Source organism: Saimiri boliviensis, chromosome 1, assembly GCF_048565385.1.
Source record: "Saimiri boliviensis isolate mSaiBol1 chromosome 1, mSaiBol1.pri, whole genome shotgun sequence".
NCBI classification, from domain to species: domain Eukaryota; kingdom Metazoa; phylum Chordata; class Mammalia; order Primates; family Cebidae; genus Saimiri; species Saimiri boliviensis.
Window position 1 is genome coordinate 87,687,935 of NC_133449.1, and position 21,857 is coordinate 87,709,791.

At 35.5% G+C, this 21,857-nt stretch overlaps 1 protein-coding gene and 1 pseudogene across 32 annotated transcripts in view; one reads left to right on the forward strand and one right to left on the reverse strand.

The window, feature by feature from the left end:
* Positions 1–21,857, forward strand: part of NRXN1 (neurexin 1) — a 1,157,741-nt gene that overhangs the window by 889,800 nt on the left and 246,084 nt on the right. The gene's annotated exons all lie outside the window — the stretch shown is intronic.
* On the reverse strand, positions 4,258–4,782 carry LOC101035106 (cysteine and glycine-rich protein 2 pseudogene; annotated as a pseudogene).

Sequence of the window (21,857 nt, forward strand, 5' to 3'; positions counted from 1 at the left end):
TGGATCTAGAACCTTTATTCCTAATCACTACATTATTTTGTCTCTTTTTTGTATTTTTTTGAATTTTGTATACCTTGGTAAGTTTTTCTACCTGTATAATATTAGACGAGTTTTCTGAGGTGATAAATTAGTATTTTAACCAGAAGTCCAATTTAGAGAAAGCCTCTCTATTTTATGAATGCATTTTGATATAAATCATTTTTTTTTATTTTTGTGGGGAAGGGGATTGATATATTCTTTTAGGGAGGACTTGTGGTAGGATCCATCATCTGAAGAAAGACACTTAGTGCTTATGCATGTTAACCTGACAGATGGTCAGAGTTTAGAGCCCGGATCTTACTTCTGTATTACCCACAATAAATAAGCCATATTGGAACGTTTGAGTGTACAGGAGGAAGACAAAAAACTGATTTAGGACTACTTGTTACATGACCTTTTTTTAAACATTAATTTAATATATCAACCGAAATTTTTAAAGCCATGCCCTTCATAAAATGGCCTAAGGACGTGTATATGAAAATGAAAACATTAATGCTAACATAAAATATAAGACAGTAGCAGTATAAAACACACAGCAGGAAAGTCCTTTGAGGTAGGCTCACATAAAAATGGATTCGTTGTGCATGTAGATGTGTACTACCTCCCGAAGACTTAATACAATTGGCATGACAAGTAATTATCACAAATATACTCATTGTGTCATTGTTTCAGAGTTTTAAACTGCGTTTTGTGAATGAAGATTATCGTCTTGTTGCAGTGCTGATTTTGGCTATTGTATTCCATCTTCAATATCCAGTTAGGAGTCTTGTACATGATTAGTTTCATTACCATTCTGATGATTCACAGAAAAGCTGACCTTAGTCATTCCAGTTACGCTTTACCATTGAGAAGGCCTAAGATATTTTGAACTAGACACAGTAATAATCAATGGGATCAAAATCTTCTCATTATCAGACTTAGTAAAAGTTGCTTTCATATTGTGTATTTATTTGTTTATAATCTGCATCTTGTCTAAAATGAGTGTCAAGTCTTTTCTGATGAGTTTTTGCTTCTAGATTTTATAATCTGTTCTTAGGATAGTTATGCTTCAGATAGCACATTTACATTCCCAAGAGTTTGTCCTGACAGTTCTGATCAATTATCTCTTGGACTAGAAGATACAATTCTAGTGACAAGGAAATGATCGCAGTGTAATGGAGAAATGTGGATTGTGTGTGTATGTTTTTTTGGCTTTTTTTGGGGGGGTGGGGGGATGGAGTCTCGCTCTGTCACCCAGGCTGTATTGCGAAGGCATGATCTCAGCTCACTGCAACCTCTGGCTTACAAGTTCAAGCAGTTCTCCTGTCTCAGCCTCCCAAGTGGCTGGGACTAGAGGCGCCAGCCACCACACCCGGCTAATTTTTGTATTTTTGGTAGAGACGGGGTTTCACCATAATGGTCAGGCTGGTCTCGAACACGTGACCTCAGGAGGTCTACCCGCCTCAGTCTCCTAAGGTGCTGTGATTACAGCCGTGAACCACCATGCCCAGCCAGGAGGCAAATAATTTCTTCAAAATCAAAGGTTAAAATGAAAGAGTTATAGAAAAAGAACGTGTTGGGAAAGCCAGATGTTAACAGGCCACCCAGTTTCTCCAGAATTGCCAATTTCAGTGGCTGTGTTGCCAGTCTTTCCCTCCTGGACTTGAGGTGTCGTGGTACACATCGGGAAACAGAGACAAGTATCTCAGTTCTAGCACCTGGCTCATCTGTTTGATCTCTGTTGTCCATAGAGTGATGTTAGGACTTTTGCCCTGCCCTAGATTCCAGGAAGAACATCAAGCTAGCGAGTCCTTCAAGGGCCTCCCTGTGTCTTTTGTGTTGTTAGGCTCAGCTCATTAGTTAACATGTGACTTCCCTTATAATTACTTCTATTTTTCTAATTAAAATTAGTGCTAAAAGATAGGGTATAGACCTACATAGTGGAGGTTCAAATATAACCGAATATTTACAAATTAGCCAAGCATAATAATAAAATACCACCAAAAATATTATTAATAATTATTCTTAATCAGTTTGCAGTGTTTCAGAATGCACTATTGCCTTGTCTATAATAACCCTATTGTCTTCTGTTCACAGGAATGGTATTTTTTAGGAGCCTAAAAAATTCTTTTTTTGACAAATGAATTCTCTTCTGTAGTTGCATAGGCATTTGTGTAAGAGTGGACTGGGTAAAGAGGGTCATGACTATTTTCTAAGACTTTTCTGTAGGCTCCTCTTCAGAGCAATCTCATGTACATTTGACTTTTCATTCTCAGGCAAGCAAAATTAGTTTACAGATGTTCAATGACCAGGGAGATAAATCTAGAGCTGGAAGGCCCCACCGCTCATCTTATTTGTTTCCTTTCCTTTAGGAAGGTATGTCAGTAACCCTCCTAAGCTAACTGGCTTTGTATTATACTTTTAAGGGTATTCAAGAGTGGTGGTCCTCTGTTCATTTCTGTAACATTCTTCTAATGAAGAATTATCTTTTTAGTAGAGACTCTAAGTTAGTCAATTTATTTTTTGTGGCACCTAAGTAGACTTGATTTTGTCTCCCCTGTTCTCTTTTGCCTGAACTTGGCAAATTGTTCAAAATCATCTTCGAATAGCTGATGACTACTATAAGATCAAAATCCTTTGATAATAGCCCCTATATTTCCAACACTCATGATAGTGTTATTTAAACAGTATTATAGCTCATTAATGGGACCTAAAAATGAATTGAGAGGCCTACTCTTTTTCTAATTAAACAGACTGGAATTGATATAAACTAGAATAGAAAATACAAATATTTGAATAGTAAGATTCATTATTTTTCTTGAAATTTTTCATTTAATTGTAAAATTCTATATATGTATAGATATATACATATGTATGTATAATATTTTATATATATATTGTTCTCTCTTTCAAACACACACATACACACACACACATTTGACCCTTGAGCAATACATAATTCCAGTTATAAATAGATTTTCTTCTGCCTCTGTCACCTATGAGACAGCAAAATCAACCCTTCCACTTCCTCCTCTTCTTCAGCCTACTGAATGTGAAAACGACAAGGATGAAAATGTTATGATGATTAATTTCTACTTAATGAGTGGTCATATATTTTTTTCTTCTTTATGATTTTCTAGATAACATTTTACTTTGTCTAGCTTACTTTATTGTAAGAATGCAGTACGTACTACATATAACATACAAAATATGTGTTAACTGCTTGTGTTATCAGCAAGCCTTCTAGTCAACAGTAGGCTATTGGTTGTCAAGATTTGGTGGTGTCAAAAGTTATGCCCAGATTTTCAACATAGAGTGTATGGTTTATACAACATACACATTGTTCAAGTATCATGTATACAGACACATAAACACACACACAAACACACACGAGGCAGAGAGAGAGAGAGAGAGAGAGAGAGAGAGAGAGAGATTGAAGTGTTTCAAATATCAGAGTTTTTTTGTTTATGGAATATTTGCATGATTTGAGCATCCCAGGTATGAAAATATAAAGTCTGAAAATGCTCTAATGATGGCTGGGCATGGTGGCTTATAACTGTAATCCCAGAATTTTGAGAAGCCAACGTGGGTGAATAACTTGAGGGCAGGAGTACGAGACTAGCTTAGTCAATAAGGTGAAGCCCTGTCTACTAAAAATACAAAAAATTAACTGGACATGGTGGTATGTGCCTGTAGTTCCAGCTACCCAGGAGGCCAAGGTAGGAGAATCACTTGAATCCAGGAGGCAGAAGTTGCAATCAGCTGAGATTGTGCCACTGTACTCCAGACTGGGCAATAGAGTGAGATTCTGTCTCAAAAAGAGCAAACCAAAATGAAATGTTCTAATGAGTATTTCCTTGAGCATCATTCTGCTGTTCAAAAAATTTTTGATTTTGTAGCATTTCAAATTTCATATTTTTGGGTTTAGGATGCTCAACCAGTTAAAGTGTACGTGTGTGTGTGTGTGTGTATGTGTGTTATCTATGATATATTACAAATTATATATAAAAAATAACGGTATGTAAACATTTATTTATTTATTTATTTTCGAGCTGAAGTTTTACTTAAAACATAAAAGAAATGTTCCCCCAAAATGCTGATGAATAAAACAAAAGGATATGACACAGTGCTCTCTTCCTACGAGTTAGCCAGCCTATCTAAGTGCAGGGTAATACACAGTACTTAATGCTGGTAGAATATCACAGTAGTTTAGTGTTAAAGATTACATGTGCCTAGATTATGAAGAGATTCTCAGAATGTGATGATTAATTCTGGGTTTCCACCTTACTGGGCATGAACAAAAGCGCCTGCTCCTTGGCCATAACCAAATCCCTTGGGCCCATAGTTCTTTGCATAACATCCTTTACCATAGATTTCACCTTCTTTTTCAGTCACAGTTGTTGATTCAAGACTCTTCCCACACTCTGCACATCGGAAACAGTTTTTGTGCCAGGGCTTTCCAGCTCCAATGTTCTTCTCGGCAGCATATACAGAATCCCCGCATCTGGAACACTTCTCAGCACCTCCATATTTCTGAGCAAATTTAGAAGTGTTTGGATTTGTCGTAGACCTGTGGAGCTGAGCACTCTCTGGTTAGATGCCCAGCCTCTCGCCACGGTGCATGCTAAGCGTGCCAGCGCCCTGGCTGTAACCATAGCCTTTTGGCCGATGTATGTCTTTCCATAGCAGCATTTGCAGTAGATCTCTTCATCGTGAATAGCCACTGTTGTGCTGTCTAAAGTTTTCCTGCAAACCGTGCAGAGAAAGCAGCAGCAGTGGAAACTCCTGCCATCACACGACACCTCTTCTGTGTGGCACACGGCCCTCCCTCAAGCCCCACGCTTGTTTCCACCGCCCCAGACAGGCATTTTGAGTTGGAGGTGGTAGCTCCGCAGATGGAGCTAGCGAGGCTGGGCTGGAGGGAGGGTCCAGAGAGTCCGAGATCCCATAAACATTTATTAAATAGAAATAAAATATATGCTTAAAAATGTACTTGTTACCACGTAAAATGTATTTTTTTCTGTGGGTCATGATCAGAAATATTTGAGATTTTTCTGACCTATAGAACAAAGTCAAAGCACCTGGTGTGATGCGAAGACTGCCACGATCTTCTCTCCGTTTACCACTCCAGTACCATTGCCTTGATTTAAACATTATCTCGTTACTGTACCAAACTACCCAACACACAATATAAGGTTGTTTTTTGTTTTGCTTTGTTTCAACCTGATTTCAGTTATGCTGTCCCCTCTGCCAGGAATTCCATCCCTCTTCCTACATCCACCTCATCCACATAATTTTTATTTAACATTTTCACTTAGCTCAGAAATAAACTTCCCCAAGAAACTTTCCTGAATTTATCTTTTTCCAATGGGTCAAGGTACCCATTGCTTGTTCTCATGGGCCACTTTACACAACAACTATAGTATAGTGATATAATTAAGAGTGGATACGTTTGACCAAATTGCCTATTTTTGAATACTGGCTCCTTTACTGCTTTCTGTATGACTTTCAGCAAGTTATTTAAGTTCTATGTGTCTGAGATTCTTAATTTGTGAAATGAAAATAATAGCTTCCACCCAACATAATGGTTAATTAAATGAGCTATTGTATGTTAGGCACACACCCCAGAGTATTTGCTCAATATGAACTATTATTACGTTACAGTGATATGTTTGCTTCTGCTTCTAATGAGCATTCTGTGTGTGAAAACTCTTATTCTGTTTGAAGATGTTTCTAGCAAACAATATTTTCATCTACTTTTATCTGAATGCCTTAGCATTTTTGAAAGAATGAACTGTTGGTGTTCGGGAGGAAAGAAAAGGATCCAGCATTCTTTTTATAAGAAGAATAAGTAAGTTGTAAACAGAGGAGGAAATCACCATCAGCTGCCTTGAAATTCATGCAAGAGTCTTGAATGGCTATTCAAGAGGCACTTGCAAGTTTTTCTTCTGGGGTTGCATTCATGTAAGTCCTGGGCTTGTCAACTACCCGGTCTAGAGGCCTTCTGTCAAATTTTGGTTTGGCCTCTCGCCATCAAATTTCTATTATTCAGTCAACCTGCCAGTAAACAACTTTATTTAAGCTCCAGAATCAGAAGATTCTGACAGCCTCAAAAATGTTCCGGTTGATTCATTATCAACATGTCCATGAGGGTAAAAACAAAAGAAAATGTAAGATGAAAAAAACTAAGTTCCATAAAGTCTATTCCTTCTCTAGAAAATAATAGCTTGTACCCAACATAATGGTTAATTATTCCTTGCTAATAGCTTTTCTCACTAAAATTTTCACTCTTCTTTCTATAGCGATGTGACCTCAAATGAACTGTGATTTTTTTTTAATATAAAGGCCAAATTGTTTTGCTTCCCAAGTTTCAGCCAAGGTAAAGTATAATGTTACCTTCAGTCAGGTGTATTTCCAACTTTGTATCTGCAATTCCCCCAAGCTAGTGTAGAAGGTAGATAAACTATTGCTAAAATATGCTTCTGTGCCATGTGAAGTTGATTTAAGTGTTAAAACTATTAATTTCCCACAGTCTAGTATTTGCAATGCATGCCTGTATGTTTGCCACGTCTCTCTCAGTCCATTATGAACATCCCTGGGTCACTGCCTGCCTTCACCGGAATGTTTGTACATGGTCCTGAGGCAGAGACACATTCTTATTATTAAAAGGTAGATTTAATTTGCATTCAGACAAAACATTGCTGCATTGCAATCAGAGGAATTGAAAAAAAAAACATTTGGAAAAATGAGAACGTTGAAATAAAAGCACTGTTCTGTAACATTTTTATTTCAGCAAAATATGCATGGAGATATATATATATATATAATTTTTTTGAGACAGAGTTTCACTGTCACCAGGCACTATGCTGGAGTGCAGTGGCGTGATCTCGGCTCACTGCAACTTCTTCCTCCTGGGTTCAAGCAATTCTTCTGCCTCAGCCTCCCAAGTAGCTGGGACTACAGGTGCGTACCACCATGCCCAGCTAATTAGAGACAGGGTTTCACCATGTTGGCCAGGATGGTTTCATGATCCACCTGCCTCGGCCTCCCAAAGCCTTGGATATTTTATTTCAAAGATCTCTAGAATCCAGTCCTTCTAGTGGAGAAATAAACTGAACTCATAGTTGTCTTTCTTGAAAAGTGAATTATGCATGTAATCCTGGACCATGGCTCAGAGGCCGTATAGTAGAATTACCTGGGAGCTCTTGAAATAATCACAATAAGCAAACTGAACTCCAGACCAATTAGCTCAGAATGTTTGAGGACATAGAACCTAGGCATCAGAATTTGTTAAAGCTCCCTAGTTAACTACAATATACAGTCAAGTTTGAGGACCATTATTCTGGAAACACTTAGTGGAAAAGTGTTATAAATCCAGTTATTTATAATTTAGCTCTTTGATAATACGTGTTCTTTTTCCTCATGAATTAGGGAACAATTGATAATCAGGTTTTTGTTTGTTTGTTTGTTTGTTTGTTTGTTTTAACAGTTTCTCTGTAGGAAAAGGCATTTTTAAATTCTCACTGGAGCTTGTCCTTGGACTGGTTGCCAGTAACACCAGATGCCAGTATGGTCGCTGTATTCTTAAAATATTCTAGTATCTAAACATGCGTTATAAAATTAACAGGCAGGGGTGAAGGCAGAACAATATGAAATGGCCTTCACTTTTTACCTTCATGTTGAAGGGGAGGATTTCCTCCAACAAAGGATAATTAAATTCCCAGGAGAGTGTTCTTTGATCTTATTCCCTAGAGATATACTAAAATAAAAGGACTGCTCTTTTTGGCAGGGAATGATGACATTTTATAATGCATAGGGGGTGAGGCAGGAGCGCACATTTGATTATCTCTGTAGTCTTCTTCTAGTTCCTCATCAGTGTTCTTTTACTTTACTCATGAGTACTCAGTGTTGAGACTTAACATGAGCTCTGTTTTTCCATAAAGCCATCCCAAGCTATTGATCTGCACATTTTTACAAATATTTTGAGAATTCACTCCTTAACAAAAAAAAAATGATCATTTCATTGTATGTACTCTACATGCCATCAGCCTATGAGTAAACCATGGAAGTTTATGGCCAAATTATATTGGTGCTGAACCTCCAACCTACTTGACTACAGGTTTTACTAAACTCTACCACGCTATCCTCAGCAAACGTTTTCAACATCACCAGAGGTGCTTATTCATGCCTTCCAATTAATCCTAATTGTAATTAGGATTTTTTTTTCAGATTCTAATAAGGATTCAAAATTCTTAAGAAGAATTTTCAGACCAGACCTCACATGAAATAGTCCCTGATATTATATATTAGTTGCTTCATGACCATTTAATCGATGGCTTTCATTTAATAAATAGTATTCATTTAATAAATAGGTTTTAGCATCTGTATCAGTTTTCAATCACTGAATAACAGATTACTACGAAGTTAGTAGCCTAAAACAACATCTATTTTTAGCTCCTATTTCCGTAGATCAGATGTCTGGGTGAGCTCAACTTGCTTCTCTGCTCAGGGTCTCAAGAAGGCTGGTATTCAGGTGCCAGTTGGGCTGCTCTCTTATGTTGAGGATTTGGAGATGAAACTGTTTCCAACTTCTTCAGAATGTTGCCAGTATTCAGTTCTGTGAGGCTGTAGGACTGAGGTCCCAAGTTTCCTTGCTGGTTGTCAGCTGGAGGGCATCCTTCACGGTTTTTCCATTCTTAAACATACATAAATACAGACATAGGTTGAGTACCCCTTATCTAAAATGCCTGGGACCAGAAATGTTTCAGAGTTTGGATTTGCTTCAGATTTTGAAATATTTACATTGCACTTACCAAGTTCAGCATCCCACATCTGAAAATCCAAAATCCAATATGTTGCAATGAGCATTTCTTTTGAACATCATATTGGCTGTAAAACATTTCAGATTTTGGAGCATTTTGGATTTCAAATTTTCAGATTTGGCTTGTTTAACCTGTATCATTGGTGAGATCTATTGTCATTTAAAAGTTCATTTAGAAGTTTAAATTTAAAAAGTTCATTTAAAAAGTTAAAAGTCATTTAAAAGTTCCACACACCCTCAAAAGGAAGACAATTATGCAAAGATAAGGGTCATTGCAAATCATTCTTAGATTCTGCTAAATATAGCACATCTGGAGAGTACACAAGGCATAAAGTAGTACAAGACTCTAGCCATCCTAAGAATACATATAACATGGTAAGATAACATGGGCAAGGAGTGGAGGTGAGTGTAATATATAGATTATGTAATAATATCAATGTTTGCTTAGTATGATCAGTTCACATCATTTCTAAAGGAATTGTCCAGTTTGTCCTTCATAAAAAGTCCTGTAAGGTAGAGTCCATTGTTCTCATTTTGCAGTGGAGGAAGCCGAAGCTCAGAGACCTTAAATGAATTGACAGATGTCTCAGAAACAGTTGGTGCTGAGGCTTTACCCAGAAATGAATGATGTCAAAGTGTGTAAACACAACATGCTGTTCCTCCCGGTACTGTACTTTCCATAAGCAGCTAATGTCCCTCACTCCTCCATGAGGATCCCTTAATTTGACCTTGTATTTCTTGTTACACTTCTACTTCATACTTCTCCACATGAAGCCCAGTCAACCACTGAGGTCTTCTTCCTCAGCAACCCCAGGGGATTGTGAGAATCAGAGAGGTCTTTTCTCCTTGGCTTCTTAGGTTCTTGCACCCATAGGAAAGTCTCTTGCTTTAAGAAATCTCCAAGTGAGGAGTAGACACCTCTCTCTCCTCTTGTATAGCCTCAAGCCACAGGATCATGTATAAAATTGAGTTACAAGTTATTCGCTTCACTGCAATGACAGTAAATACAGAGCCTTGGAAGTGACATGCCGGTGTCCCCATCTTTATTTTTGAATTTAATCGCATTTAACTTTGGTGTTTCGGTGGAGAACAGAGAGCACAGGCTCTGTAGTCTCCATTAAGAATGTATTGTCTCTTTCTCTCCTGACCCTCAGATCATCTTATAAGGTTATAAAGTGTATTTGGGAAGGGAGGATTAGTCGGTGGGGGCTGCTATTAATCATAGCTCTGGAAAGAGGATCAGGCCCCATATTCTTTGGAATGTGAGGTATTTACGTATTTGTGGTCCTAATAGTCATATTCAAGCTTCCAAAGAAAATGCAACAGGAAATGTCCTATTTGACAATGTGACACTTCAGTTCAATGCTGGTTGCATTGTATGTACTCAATAATTGCCAATTAAAAATGACTATCAAGGATTAAACTGTCATTTTAGATAACTCTTTAATGAAAAGAGAAAAGCATGAACTTTCATATTTCTTATGGTCTTCTCTGCTTTCTTATTAACCACCAAATTCCATCACAAACTGTGTGTATCTTAAGTAAAAGAGAAAATATCCTGATCACAGAATAAATTCCTGCAGGTTGTGTCAATCAAATTAAATCATTTTAACTTGGAGAGTAAGGAGTGTCTTTACCATTTCTGTACTGTAACAGTTTCTCTCATTGTGCCAGGCAACTCTCATTTGTTTAAATTCTTAGCTGGAATGTATTTAAATGTGTCTAATTTACTAGATGTAATTACAATAAATGTTGATGTAATTAAGTGATATGACAGAATATTGGCCATAATGGAATTAATTTTAATACTGTGTAAATCACAAGTTACTAAACAATGGGAAATTGATCTGATGTGAATTTCAACACTGAAATACAATGTAAATCAGTATGGCCTAACAGAGGGAAGATAAAACCATAATGTTAGAGAGGATGAATTTACTTTCAAAAGAAGCAAGTAATGATTTCTCCTTCAAGTTCTGTGTACTTAGCTCAAAGTGGTAGTTGCAATAAGATAAAGTATAGATGTTGTCTCCTCATTGCCATCTTGCTTATAAACTTGGTTCTGCCCTGAAAATCCATATGGCGTCATGTGTTTGTACAGTGTTGGTAATTCACAGTTCTAAGTTAATAAACAGTAGATAAACACGTGTATATATGTTAATACTCATCAAGAAAACATAAATGCTTACTGGACTTTTAAACATTCAGAATCATGACCAGTTTCTATTTGTGTGAAGTTTGATCAGGCAAGAGAACTTTAGAGGAATGCTTACCAACAAAAGCAAAATGCAGTTGTCAATTCTTAACTATAAAAAACATGCAGGACATTTTCTTAGTGAAGATCTAAAACAGACTGTGACAGTTAGGGAGAAGTGCATTGGCCAAGAAGGCTCACAAAATAAAATGTGTTAGGAAGAGCAAAGAAAGTGTTGATAACCTTTAGACTGATTATCAAGTAGATCTGTCTGTTTTCCCCCTTATCTTACAAATTGCAGAGGCCAATGGTTGGGATAGGAAAACTCAGTTGTTACTTGTGGGTAATTTAATGGAAGAAAGTTTGATTCTAGTCTTGAGTGGACTTGATGGTTAGTGATTGATTGCCATTGAAGCAGTTACCTTCGCCAAGATAGCATCGGTGGTCTGCTAGGCTAAAGAAGCATGCGGAAATTTATGTCAGTTTTGAAATGACTTAAGATACTACATTTTTAATTGTTTCATATATACATACATTTTGTATGATATATAGATAACTATTACATATATAGTTGAAATCATGTTTGCTCAGTATTTAAAGTAAACATGTCTAATTTTCAACTCAATATTTAAGATAAAAATTAATAAGTGTTTAAATTTGTCTTACAAAAATATCTCCAGAGCCTTTGGAAAAGAAACAAAATGGAACACAGATAATGAAGAAGAATGCTGCCTACAAATAGTAAAAGCAGTTGTAGAAAGTTGTGTAATTAGCAGCTGACATTTTTAATAAGAGGGAATATATTATATGATTTTTAAATTTTAAAAATTTTATGCAAAGTAAAAATACCATTTCAAAAATAATTTATTTGGAAAATGAAACATTTGTAATAATGCTGTAAAGTATATTTTTACAAATAATATCTAATTAAGGCTTGTCAATATCATGAGGTTAGTCAGAATAGTACTATTGCTACTGAATTAATTTTTGCAAATTATTTTTATAAAAATATTCTTCTAAAATGGAAAATGTCTATATTCCATTGTGTGTATATGTAATGTATATTTGAAACACCCCCCCCACCTTGGTTTTTTTTTTTGAGGCAGAGTCTTGCTCTGTCGCCAGGCTGGAGTGCAGTGGCACAATCTCCGCCTCCTGGGTTCAAGCGATTCTTCCATCTCATCCTCCCAAGTAGCTGGGACCACAGGCACGTGCCACCATGCCTGGCTATTTTTTGTATTTTTAGTAGAGACGGGGTTTCACCACGTTGGCCAGGATGGTCTTAGTCTCTTGATCTCTTGACCTTATGATCCCCCTGCCTTGGCCTCCCAAGGCTGGGATTACATGCATGAGCTACCGCACCCGGCCGAAACAACATTTAATCTTGTTTATGGAGTTGAATTTGGTGCCCTTTTTATTATTTCATATTTTATGGTTTTATCTTAATCTTCTGGTTCCATTTCTGCCACAAAGGTTATTTCATAGTGCATTGTTGCTATTGATTTTCTTTTTTATTTCTTTTTAAGAGTAATTCTGAAGGAGTTGCTGTGTAAACATCAGAGGAAATAGAAGCAATTACTCCGTTTTAAGACAAAATTTTACCCTGACAATGTTTATAAGCAGAGTTTTACATTTAGGAGATTGCAGACTTTATGTAAGTTCCATAAATAGTTTTAATAAATTCATTTTCCTAGTTTTAGTTAGCTTGCCAAAGAAAGCAATATTATTTTATACTAGTGCCAATGATGATTTTTCTTAATACTACATAAAACACTGCCTGATTCTTACTTAATTTATTGTCCTGAATGATAATCAGATTTGTGAAACCAAAGCATAGAAATCAGTTTGACTGGATGAGGAGCATTTGGGGCATAACTTTGGTTAAGTTAACCAATGTGCTGCTGAGTTGTGTAAAAAAGTTTATCTCTTTAACACAGGCTAATTACTGGTAATTTTAATATCAAGTGGTTGGATTAAGTGATTCTCTTACTTGTTTATGAGATCATCTTTTGTTATGATGATTTCAGTTTTCTTTTTGTTGTTCCTGAACTCTTGCGTTTCGTAAATTCAATTAGCAGAGTGGCTTGCAAAAGAATGTTCCAGAAGTTCATCCTCCTCTTCCTCTCCTCCTGCCTACCTGCCTTCATTCCTCCCACAAATTTTACTGAGCAACCTCAACATGGCTGGCACTAAACAGAGTTAAATAATAAGCAAAATTCTTCCTTTGAGGAACTTACTATCTAGTGGGAAGATTGACTATCATCAAAAGTTAATATTATACAACACTGAATATAACATATTGCTGTCAACGCAGATAAATCAAAACTTTTATGGACTTTCCAGATGTGGTAACATTTTGCAGAACATTGCATCAAGTTTCACCAAAAAATGACAATCTGTGTCTGAAAAGAATAGTAGCTTTCCGGTCAAAATTCCCCCAGTCTGCTTTTGCTCTTAGTAAGATCATCTTAACAAACAGGAGTAAGGATATACCTTTCCCAAGAAGTATAATCAGTGACAGCCAGCCTGATATCCTCAACATTTTTAACCCATGATTTGAATCTGTTCATTGAATTGAGTCGCTGGAAATACTGGGCTGCTCAGTGGAGAAGCATGTGTTAGTTGGGAGCCAAATGATTTGAATTCTAGTCCAGATTTTTGCCAGGAATGGGTTATTACCTTCTTTTCCTCATAATGGAAATTCAGTTCAAATCCCTGCTTTACCCACTTTATAAGACCATTTTTAAAATGAAGTCACATAATTGATGCAAGTATTCTTTGTAAAGTTAAATGCATTATGCATATGGGTGGTGAGTTGTGGTGATATTAGCTGTAAAGTACCACTGAATTGCTACAAACAGTCCTGGCAGTTTTGACAGATTATGGCAGATTATGTTTCTAGAATAGACACTATAAATTGAAATGAGAAGTATGCAATCTAATTGTTCCCCTAAAATGTTGTTACAGTAGAGATCACATTTCTGACCAATAGCTTAATGTCCCAAATTACAGAAATATCATACACACCATATGTAATCAAATATTAAGCCAACTTAAAGTGTACCACTATTCCTTGTAAAGTTTTCTCAAAAAAGTGGTATGTATCATTTTTTAAAGCCCAAGAAATAATCTCACCCTATTGTCTGCTGACTTATTTCATTGCAACAAATGAACACTACCAAAAAGATTACAAACCTGAGTGAGGACTCTCTGAGTAGTGTTTGACAAGCACCACTAAGAATATTTTGGGAAGTCTTTAATCCACTTGAGTCTTTTTTGAGCAATCTTTAAGGTATAGTTAGGGTGTGTTTACCTACTCACATGTTCTTATTATACATTTTTCTATAACAGATTACTGACCTGTTATTTTTTAACAGAAAGCCTGTTTTTTTATGTTTTGTTTTTATTTATTTATTTATTTATTTATTTATTTATTTATTTATTTATTAAGATAGAGTCTCGCTCTGTTGCCAGGCTGGAATGCAGTTGCACGATCTGAGCTCACTGCAACCTCTACCTCTTGGGTTCAAGTGATTCTCATGCCTCAGCCTCCCAAATACCTAGGAGTACAGGCACGTGCCACCACACCAGGATAATTTTTGTACTTTTAGTAGAGACGGGGCTTCATCTTATTGACCAGGATGGTCTCTATCTCCTGATCTTGTGATCCACCAGCCTCTGCCTCCCAAAGTGCTGGAATTACAGGCATTAGCCACCACGCCGAGCTGAAAGCTTTTTTTTTTTTTTTTTTTTTTTTTTTTTTTTTTTAAAGTTGTCCTTTCATCAGTACTAGCAGTTGTACCTCACCTGATAGAAGAAAAATCGTATATCCTTGATTGCACTCAATTTTGCATCCTTTGATCCCTCACTATCTGCTAGCCTATGATGTCAAAAGCCATGAAGGTTTGGCTTGAATTACAGCTAAATCGTAGGTTATTAATCTGAATTTGATGCAGAATCTTTAAGTTCCAAGTCCTGCATACTTCCTCACGTTATCAGATTTTAATGGTCATGAAAACAATGCTTTTTTCCTTTGTAAACATTTAGAATATATGGGCTATAAAATAAAGACGACAGTTTTTTCACAAACACAAAGTCTTGGACATTAATTTTTTTTTCTTCCACAGCATAATTATGTCATTCAAAATATTTTTGGAATGATCTCCATTATTATTAAATAATAACCAGTCCCAAGTTAATTTTTTTTTGTTTTATGTCATATCATTAGAACATCCTTCCTTCTCCCAAGACATTTGTCCTACTTCTTTGCCTCTTTTGCATCTCCCCTTTCACAGCCCTTTGTATGTAGACAAAGAACATCAATGAAAGAGAAGATTGTGTCTTTGAATAGTGTCTTCAACCACCAATGACTTGAAGCTGCTTATTATAAGAATACACTTTATTTATTTCACTTGAGTTTCTCAAGTTAGCAATTTGAGCCTTAATGGCATAAGCATGCTTATTTCTAAGAATTAGCAGTACTTTTTATTGTACCCATTGATTACTGAGAGGCAATCAATACAAATTGAATTATTGAAATAGGTTTCTATTTTCAGAGGAGATTTAGTTTTGTGGGGAGCAAAAAATGCTTTCAACTTTTCCAGTGATAGAACCATAAATTGGTATAGTTTATAATCCTCCAAATAGCTAAGATCTAAAGATTATCTTTGTAAAATTACCTGCTGAGCAGTATGCTTTGAAACTTCAAAATAATTCACCAAAGATTGAAAACAGAATGTTTGCCTTTGTTGGTTTTGAGACTACTTTTGAGCATCTGTTGGTTATATCATTGTAAAATTTTGTAAACACATCAAGGAGCAACTGATCAGTTGCAGGACTATGATCTTATCAAATTTGGCCCTCTTACTATTTCAGCCAAAGTATATAGAATATCGGTTTAACTTAAAAAAAAAAAAAAAAAAAAGAGAGAGAGACTTTTGTTCCTGGAAGCAGCATTTTCTATCTCTCTGATCACCATTGGCATCTGTTCATTTTCTGCTTGAGTGACCTTAGAGGACAGCAGTTACCTTGCATGTGATGAATGGTAGCTGATCCTTGGATGTCCCTATCTTAGGTGGTTTTTGTCTTATCCTAATAGGAAAAGCTTCACTATCTATATGGACTCCTAATAATATTGTAGAATCAATTATTTCTTTCCAAATGTCAAAAATGTCTCTCTTTTAATAAACTAGGTGACCAGTATGTGGAGGAAAAGACATCATTAACTTTTTCTTTCTTAAGGAGACCAATGTCTTCACCCATCAGTTTTGCACTTATTAAAAACAATATTCCCGTGGTGATGCCGTAAATACTTTCATGCAGCAAGATACAGCTCCACCTGAAACAAAGCAGTGGCTTAACACTCAGCTTCCTGGTTTCTGAAGAGAGCATCTTTTTTCCCTTCACAAAGAACTTTAATTTATAATTATATTCATCAATTAGACACTTCAAAGAAAACAATTTACTTTGTAAGAAAAATCAGGATTAGAACATTAACATTGGGATAATAATGTTGAGAACCCTTTTCTTCTCTTCTAGTTGTGTTAGACGTCACTCTGTTCCAACATGATTTAATTTATTCTGGTGCTTTATGAGAAAAATGCTCGTAAGAAAATATACTGTCTATGAATGTCAGCAAATAGTGATGATTGTCTTAAGTAAGGAATATGTTACACTTAAATGGATTAAAGCTGGAGAATATTTGGCTGTGCACTTTGTACTAATTTTACATCCTATTTGGGTTCGATGAAAGCTACACAGACTTATAAAAAGACAAAAATATATTAATGGTGTGGATTCTATTTAAGAAATTATGAATCAGAGAGATGGATACATTCTTGTGACCCTTTAATTCCTTCCTTCTAACTTCTTATTTGATCCCCCAGACACACACACGCGTGCGCACACACACACACACTCACACTCAACTTCTTGTAAATATTCCTGAAGGGTCTTTCTCCAGCAGCTTCATTTCTTTTTTCATAATTGCTCTCTCTGTTTCTCTCCCCTGTTGGCTACTCCCAAAATTTCATCTATCCACTCTTGGGGGATTACGCCAAAATCCATATTCCCAGCTCTAATCTCATTCATGAAATGGACCCGCCATACCTCAAATTCAATGTGTTCAGATAATCTTCCTGTCAAGCAACACCTTCACTTTACTTGACAACAGAATGTCGTTTTAGAAATCCAGGATGCCACTTTAAAAGAGATCTTTGAACTTCCCTGACTACACATTGCCCAAGGCTGGTGGACTTTATTTGCATTGTCTCTTTCTTTCCATTCTTCCTACTTTCATTTCTGCTGCTGGACAACATTTTTTCTAGCTTACTAGCCTTTCCCCTGCTTTACCTTCCCTCTGGCCAAATCTATCATGTTCATACCATGAAAAAAATATTCTTAATAACACAGCTCTTGAGTATGTATTCAGTATCTACCTCTGAGTGTGTAAAGTCCTATACTATATGAAAGTCTTATAATAAGAATTGGTCATATTCTGCTCTCAGGTAACATAATGTTGTCTCGTTCATACAATATATGTATTCCTGAAATGATGTATAATGTATATAGTATGTATATAATTTCACATGTAAATATTATAAACACCTTTGCTTATATTTTTATATTCTATTTTTACACATGTAACTTTCTGTGCCTGAATGACTAGTGAAAAACGTGAAATTGAAGATACAGGTACAATGCCAACTCCTCTTAGAGAGAAGTCCCTGTGAAAATGATCTCAACTTGAATTTTGTTTAGGAATACATGCGTATCTTATCTCCACTGCTAAACATCAGTAGCCTTAGAGACAGAGCCCATATCTTATCCACCACGATATTCATTCATATTGCAAAACAGAAGGCATTTTATGCAGTGGTTAAGCACATGGGCTTTAACCTTGCCCCACCTGTGTACCTCTATGTGTCTTTGAATTGGCTACTGAATAATACCTACTTAAGGTTGTTACGTGGATTAACTAAGATAATACACACGAAGTACTTAATACAGCCCCTGGGACATAATAGACTTTCAATGAAAATATTAGTTTTTATTGTTCTCTTAGCATTTGTGTGGTACGTAAGAGAAAACCAAAGGACATTTTCTTACAGCACGTTGGTGGCTTGTGAATCGCATATGCTTTACATGTTGCAGGAAATTCAAACCAACAGCAATACTGTGTTTGCTGTAAGAGTTTGTTTTCAAATGGCTTGAAAGAGGATGTTTTACGAAAGGGGTAGGATTTGACAGTTATCTTATGTACTCATACAATTTCCTTTCAAAGAAGAAATGATCTCTGCATTTGTTAAACTATTTCTGTTTCTTGTTTTAGTTTTAGAGAAGCTTGAAACTTTCAGATGGATAAGGAAGGGCTTCACTAATTTCTGACTGCAGACTCCAGACATATATTCAATAAAGCAATATAGGAGAGCTATCTAATCCATTCTAAAATTACATGTATTCCCTTAAGTAATGGAATAAAAATAATGTCACTCAGCTTGCTATATGTTTCTCTTGTGAATGTCAGGAGGTCCTACGGACTAACATTAGTGTCTTGTTTCCATAATAAAAAAATCCTTGGAAATATGCAAAAATTTTGAATCACATTCCCGGGGCAGTAAAATTATGTCACGGAGTAATCAACTTACATAGGAAAACAGGTTTAAAAAATAGATATAATTTTGGTAATTTGAGTTATTGTGCAGCTTTAAGGAAATTCTACTATAGCTAAAATTTTGAACGATTTTATACTTTTCAATTTCTTAAATTTAAGGTAAGATTGTTTAATATAATCTATTGGAAAACAGTGATCTTAAAATACATTAAAATACTTATATTTAAATGCTTATTTTTTTTCTTAATGCTTACTAGAGGAATACTCTTTGATCTCAAACAGCAAAATTTTAATTTGTATTCAAAATCCTCCTTGATTCTTTTTTCCAAGTAACTTTCTTTTGAAAAGCTATTCATAAAAGTTTTTGCAAAACATTCACAAGTAAATGATATCTACAGAATATCTTTTTGTTCCACTGTATTAATTCTTTATAGATTATAGATTGTTTTTTCTTTGCCTGACTTATGAATGTTTAACTGTAGGAATCTTTCCTTATTGAAGTATTGTAATATTGTGTGACTATTATATTCTCATGTCATCCAAAATTGACCTCTAATCTTTAGAACTGTCCTTTTTTTTTTTAAACAATGAATGGTCAATTCCATTTGTTTTTACTGTACAGAAAGGTGTCTAAGCTTTTCTGTTTATCTCATTATGTCTTATAAAATTTGTAGCTATTATACTACCTTGATTATTTATAATTCCCATGTTTCTTAATTTTTTCACACTGTTTCTTTTTTAATTTTAGTGTGTTTTTACAGAACAGGTGGTGTTTTGTGACATGAATAATTTCTTTAGTGGTGATTTCTGAGATTTTGGTGCTCTTATTACCCAAGCAATGTACACTGTACCCAATGTGTAGTCTTTTATTTTTTTTTTAATTCATATCTTTATCTGAAGAAACTACATGCAGATTAGGATAAAAAATAATCTTCAAAAAAGAGTCCAGAAAGTTCTAAACATAGGAAGCACCAGGAATCTGTCTTTTTATATAGACAATAATTGCACTGATATAATCTGTCTGAAGTAACTTTTTAATCTCTGTAGTTTATTGAAGGTGTATTACTTCTAAAGGAAGAGTTGGATGGTAAATTATGATTAATTTTAGTCAATTTTAGTTCAGCAGCAACTACATATCTCCTCCACTCCCCATCCTGTGTTAGGCTTGCATGCAACTTGTAGAAGCCATGATGGACAGATAAGACTCTTCTTGTCAAATATCAGTGTGTTTTGATTTCTAGCAACTGTCTCTGACTATGTAGGTGCAGATACAGAGGCGGGTACCCATCATTTCACCCTCTCCACGTTGTTGCAAACCCATCCTCCCTCCTGCTAAGAGGGGGATTTAAAGTCCTTGTACCTTTCTCACACTCACTTTATTTTTCTTCTTTTCTTCTTCTTTTTTTTTTTTTGGAGCCAGAAAATAAAGATTTAGACATTCAAAAGCAACTGCATATGCAGAGGAAATTAGAGTCACTGTACATGCTTAGGGAAAGGCATTAGCCCAGAATAGACTTGAGAAGACCTCAATTTTATAGCTCAGGCTGATTCTTGGCTCTAAGACAGCCTACAACAATCAGAAAAACCCAAATGAACAAAAATGAAAAGCCAAACCAAAAAACAGCAAATCTGAGGAAGGAAGGTAATTTGATTTCCAAAGTTGACATTTCATCAAATTTAAATGTCCATTTTTCAATAAAAATTATACAGAAAGAATTAGGAAAAAGTATGACTCATTTAAAAAGAAAAAAAAATAGAAATTGACCCTGAGAAAAACCAGATGGCAAGCCTGCTGGACAAAGACTTTAAAACAATTGTCTCAAAGAATAAAGAAATAAATTAAGAAAAAAAATAATGAAGGAGTGAAATGGAAGTAGCAATGAAGACATAGAACATCTTTAAAATTGCAAAAAAAAAAATTCTAGAACTGAAAAATTAACTAAAATGAAGAATTTACTAGAGGGATTAAAATGCAGATTTTAGCAGACAGGAAGAAGAATTACTGAGCTTGAAGACAGGTCAAGCTATTGACCTGGTGAAATTATTGAGTGTGAGGAACAGAAAAAAAAAAAAAAAAAAAGTTTGGAGAAGAGTAAATAGAGTCTGAGGAACCTATAGGACACCATCAAACAAATGAACATACAGGTTGCTGAAGTCTCAGAGGGAGAAGATAAGGAGAAAGAGACAGTGATTGTTTGAAAAAATAATACCTGAAAATTTCCCGAGTTCAATGAAAACATGAATATAAAACTCTAAGAAGCTCAACAAACTTCAACTACGATGAATTCAAAGGGATATCACTGAGTCACATTAGAAGCAAACTCTCAGAAGACAGAGAGAGGATCTTAAAAGCAGTAAGAGAGAAGCAACTAATTCATATATGTCAGTCTTAATAAGATTAGCTGAGCTCTCACATCAGAAACTTTGGAGGCAAGAAGGCAGTGGGCTGATATATTTAATGTGCCAAAATAAAAAAATAAAACAAAACTGTCAACTGAAAATCCTATATCTGGCAAAACTGTTCTTTGAAAGGAAAGGAGAAATTAAGATATTCCCAGATAAATAAAAGCTGAGGGAGTTTTTACCACTAGGCTTGCCCTAAAGCAATATGTTATTAATTCTTCCTTATCTATGGCTTTGCTTTTTGAGTTTTCTTTTATCCATAGTCAATCACAATCCAAAAATACAAAATGGAAAATTCCAGAAATAAATAATTTATTCATTTTAAAGTGTGCACCATTCTGAGTAGTGTGACAGAATCTCTCACTGTCCTGGTTTTTGTCACCTGGGATGTGAATTATCCTTCTGTTCAGAATTTGCACATTATGCAGTACATATGTGTAGGATCAAACATAGTATAAATAGGGTTTGTTACTATGCCTTGCTTCAGGTATTCACTGGGGGTCTTGGAACATATTCCCTGTGGTTAAGGAGGGGACTACTGTATACATTCAGTGGAACATTATCAACCCTTAAAAGGAAAGACATTCTGACATATGTAGCATTCATATAAGATACCTAGACTAGTTAAAAATTATAGAAACAGAAAGTAGAATAATGGCTGCCAGAGGCTGGAGAGAGAGGAAATTGGTACTTATTTATTTGGGAATAGAGTTTTGCCAGATAAAAAGAGTGATTGAGAGGCTTAGTGGTGATGGTTGTGCAACAATATGAGTGCATTTAGTGCCACTGAACTCTGTGCTTAAAATGGT